Source organism: Heptranchias perlo, chromosome 9, assembly GCF_035084215.1.
Source record: "Heptranchias perlo isolate sHepPer1 chromosome 9, sHepPer1.hap1, whole genome shotgun sequence".
Lineage (NCBI taxonomy): Eukaryota > Metazoa > Chordata > Chondrichthyes > Hexanchiformes > Hexanchidae > Heptranchias > Heptranchias perlo.
The window spans coordinates 2,496,700-2,501,863 of NC_090333.1; positions in this window are offsets into that span (position 1 = coordinate 2,496,700).

A 5,164-nucleotide genomic window follows, 5' to 3' on the forward strand; every position below is an offset into this window, starting at 1 on the left:
AAAGAGGTCAGCAAAGAGAGCACTGAAGTAATGTTTGGAGGTGACTTGAGGTTATGCATGAGGATACTGGCTGTGAAGGGGTTAAGGTCGGGGCAGAGGCATGTGTTGTTGTGGAAGTAAGTGCTTTTAGTGATGGAAAGAATACGGAGTCTGAAACTAAGCTCAGTTGAGCAGGATGCCAAGGCTGCAAACAGTCTGGTTGAGCCTGAGATAGCGGCGAGGGAGAGGGATGGAATCAGTGACAATGGAGCAGAGTTTGTGGTGGGGGCTGAAGACAACCATTTCAATCTTCCTGGTATTGAGCTGGAAGGAGCTGTGGCTCATCCAAGACTAGATGTCTTTACGAGTAGTCTGATAGCACAGAGACAGTTGAGGGAGGTAGCAGGGAGATAGAATTGGGAGTCATTGGCATATATGTGGAATCTGACTGCTTACCTGTGAATGATGCCACCACATAGATGATGCTCTCTGTTATTAGCCGAGGTATAGAATACAAAAGCAGGCATGTAATGATGGAACTGTATAAAACGCTGGTAAGGCCACAGCTGGAGTATTGTGCGCAGTTCTGATCACCACATTACAGGAAGGACGTAATTGCTGTGGAGAGAGCGCAGAGAAGATTTACAAGAATGTTGCCAGGGCTTGAAAATTGCAGCTACGAGGAGAGATTGGATAGGCTGGGGTTGTTTTCCTTGGAGCAGAGGAGGCTGAGGGGAGACTTGTTTGAGGTGTACAAAATTATGAGGGGCCGAGATAGAGGAGATGGGAAGTACCTGTTTCCCCTAGCGGAGAGTTCAAGAACTAGAGGACATAGATTTAAGCTGATTGGCGGAAGGATGAGAAGGAACATGAGGAAAAGCTTTTTTACCCAGAGGGTGGTGGGTGTATGGAATTCACTGCCCGAATTGGTGGTAGAGGCAGGGACCCTCAACTCTTTTCAAAAGTACCTGGACCTGCACCTAAAGTGCTGTAAGCTGCAGGGCTACGGACCGGATGCTGGAAGGTGGGATTAGAATGGGCACCTGGTTGTTCTTCGAGCCGGTGCGGACACGATGGGCCGAATGGCCCCTTCTGTGCTGTATCTTTTCCATGGTTCTATTGATGTCACAATGGGAAATGGCTGGGGATGTCAGGATTACAGGAGGAGGAGGTGCTTAAAAGATTGGCAATGCTCAAAGTAGAAAAGTCACCCGGTCCAGATGGGATGCATCCTCGGTTATTGAGGGAAGTAAGGGTGGAAATTGCGTTGGGTCTGGCCACAATCTTCCAATCCTCCTTTAGATATGGGGATGGTGCCGGAGGACTGGAGGATTGCAAATGTTATACCCCTGTTCAAAAAAGGGAGAGGGATAAACCCGGCAATTGCAGTCAGCCTAACTTCGGTGGTGGGGAAACTTTTAGGGACAACAATCCGGGACAAAATGAATCAGCAGAAGAGCCAGAGGTGACGAGAGGAAACATTTTTTAATGCAGTGAGTTGTAATGATCTGGAATGCACTGCCTGAAAGGGTGGTGGAAGCAGATTCAATAGTAACTTTCAACAGAGAATTAGATAAATACTTGAAGGGAAATAACTTACAGGGCTGTGGGGAAAGAGCAGAGGGAGTGGGATTAATTGGATAGTTCTTTCAAAGAGCCAGCACAGGCATGAGGGGCCGAATGGCCGCCTCCTGTGCTGTATCTACTATAATACAAAGGGAACAGGGGGAGATGGAGAGACAAGAGCAGAGGGAAAAGCAGAAAGTGGATGGATACTTCAAAGGAAAAATTTGGCGACAGTGAATTAGCTGGGGAGTGGGACTAATTGGACAGCTCTTTCAAAGAGCCGGCACCGGCTCGATGGGCCAATGGGCTCCTTCTGTGCTGTTTGATTCTGATTCTATAACAGATGGGGAACAGGGAAAGAGCAACCACAAAGCAGACGGGTAACAGACAAAGAAGCAGCAGGTTAAAATAAAGCAAGGAACATTGAAATGAGACAATTGAGGTGATTGTAATGAAAGGAAGATCCTTCTTTTCATTAATGCTCCAGTGAGCAATGGAGCTTTGGAGGTGAGTGAGGGCTCCCCTCAGTTTCAGCTCACTGACTCTGTGCACAATGGTTAACAGGGCCCTGGCCTCCACAGGTAGTAGGCCTTATTCCTGGCTCCCAGCAGGAGGTCTCACCTCACACAGGCCCAGGAAGGAACCACCTGGGTCACTGCACAAGACAGAAGGCCCTCCCCCCTCACAGACAGACTCACCTTGGACTCTTCCACAGAAGGGGGCTGGGTTTGAGACAGAGAAAGCAGTTACCTGGTAGGTTGGGGGCTTTGGACTGGGAGGAGAGGACTTTTGACTGACAAGTTTCTGCTACATCAGGGGAGGCAGATGCACTGGCCCCTCTCTCTCTTACTCCTGGGATGTGCTACTGTAGGCAGGTTGGTGAGTATTACTCTTGATCTCTGTCTTGCTGCACAGGTAATGAAAGTGTATTGGAGGATGGTGTGTGGGAGACCTCTTGCTCTGTGGATTTTTACTGATGTTTTGAATGTGGATTTTTACTGATGGAATCATAGAACCTTACAGCACAGAAGGATTTAAATGACAAGTGGTGCCTGTACAAGTAATGAAAGTATATTGTAGGACAGTGCAAGTGTCTCTCTATCTTTAAACTCTTGGGTTAAATTTGTTAACTCCTGAAAACAGGTGCTGGGATCGCGGTCGGTGATTAACCTTCGCCTGTTGTTTGCGATGCAGGCAGCACGTAACATTCGTGCCACCTGATGATTTATGATTACAGTGAGTCCCCATCCCTGATTCAAAATTAGTTTCCTTGGGATGTCCAGCATGCTATCCTCTTCCTCTACTGTAAATGCTGACGCAAAGTAATTAACGTAGTAAAAACAGGCTGAGGTACAGTGACTACCACAGACAGAGACAGTGAGAGAGACAAACATTGCTTGAAGCACAGACACAGAGACCTGTACACACGGACTGCACAGTGTCACAGGGGGAAATGGAAGCAAACGTCGTGATTATAAAGGGAACGGGGGGAGACGGAGAAAAAGAGCAGAGGGAAAAGCAGAAAGTGGATGTAGACTTCAAAAGGAAAAATTTGCAGGGCTACAGGGAATTAGCAGGGAGTGGGATTAATTGGATAGATCTTTCAAAGAGTCAGCCCAATGGCCTCCTTCTGTGCTGTTTGATTCTATGACCGATAGGGAACAGGGAAAAAGCAATCAAAAAGCAGATGGATAACAGACAAAGAAGTAGCAGGTTAAAATAAAAGAAAGGAAACTTTTGAAATCAGACAATTGAGGTGAGTTTAATGAAAGGAAGGTGTGAGCAAAGGAGCTTTGCAGGTGATTGAGGGCTCCGTTCAGTTCATTTGCTCACTGCCTGTCTGCACACAATGGTGAAAAGAGCTCTGTCCTCTCCAGGTAGCAGACCTTAGACCAGGCTCCCAGCAGGAGGTCTCACCTCACACAGCCCTGGGAAGGAACAATCTGGGTCACTGCACCAAGACAAAATGCCCTGTCCCCTCACAGACAGACTCAACTTGGACCTTTCCACAGCAGGGGGCTGTTTGAGACAGAGAAAGCAGTTAGCTGGTAGGATAGGGGCTTTGGACTGGGAGGAGAGGACTTTTGACTGACAATCTTCTGTTATATCAGGGAGGTAGGTGCACTGACCCCTCTCTCTCTCACTCTTTCTCCTGGGATGTGTTGTTGAAGACGGACTGGTGAGTGAAAGCATGTTTAAACTCTTGGTCTCTGTCTCACTGTACAGGTAATGAAAGTGTATTGTAGGATGGTGCGTGCGGGACTCCTTGCTCTAACAGTGATTGAGTGTGTGCGAGACTCCTTGCTCTGTGGATCTTGACCGGAGTTGTGTGTGTGGATTTTGACTGATGGAATCGTAGAATCTTATAGGACAGGAGGATTTAAATAACAGGTGATGCAGTGCCCTGAGGAGAAGGGATCTGCACTGTTCTGTGTGGTACAAATGGAGAATAAGAGAGTTCAATAAAAATCCTGGGATGTGCTATTGCAGGCGGGTTGGTGAGTATTAGTGTATTTAAACTCTGATCTTGGTCTTGCTGCACAGATAATGAAAGTATATTGTAGGATGGTGTGTGCGAGACTCCTTGCTCTGTATTTTTACTGATGAATGTGGATTTTCACTGATGTGAGTGTGGAGATTTACTGATGATGTGAGTGTGGAGATTGAGCACAGAGTTTGGGAAAGACAGAGAGTGAGCCTCGAACGGAGTGAACACATTCAACTGGGAATTTGGTGCATGTGGGAATTAGGTGCAGAGGGGGAAGGAGGTGCTAAGTGATTTAAACCCAAGAACTGTAGACGTAGACTGAGCGGAGCATAAAGGGAGACGCAGGAGGAATCAAAACAAGGCAAGGAGGCGCGCCGAGGGCAGGTCAGTAAGTATTTAGTTCATTGGTTAGTGTTTTTTAGTGGTTGGTTCGTGTTTTACTGTCAGATAAACAGTAAAGTGCCTTAAAGCTAAAGAAACAGTTTACGTGGCAGGACAGCTGGGGCCCGTCCCATGCACATCCTGTGCCATGTGGGAACTCCAGAACGCACTTTGTGTCCTGGAAAACCACATGTACAGGAAGTGCCGCCATCTGCTGGAGTTCAAGCTCAGGGCTTCTGAGTTTGAGGGGCGGCTGGCGTCACTACAGTGCATGCGGGAAGCTGAGAGTTTTGTGGATCGCACGTTTCAGGAGGTGGTCACCCCCCAGCTACTGAGAGTTCAGGTGGAGAGGGAGTGGGTGTCCACCGGACAGACAAGAAGGAACAGGCAGGCCGTGCAGGATTCCCCTGGGAGTGTGGCACTCACAAATTGGTATTCAGTGTTGAGTCCCAGTGAGGGTGTTGACACCATGGGGGAGTGCAGTCTGGAGCAAATCCACGGCACCGTGGGAGACTCGGCTGCACAGGGTCGGGGGGAGGGGGGGCACAAGAAATGCAGCTGTTATAGAGGATTCGAAAGTCCGGGGGATAGACAGGCATTTCTGCAACCGGCGACGTGAGTCCCACATGGTGTGTTGCCTCCCTGGTGCCAGGGTAAAGGACATCACTGAGAGGGTGCGGAACATTTTGAGGGGGGGCAGGGGAACAGCCAGAAGTCGTGGTCTATGTGGGAACCAATGACATAGGAAGG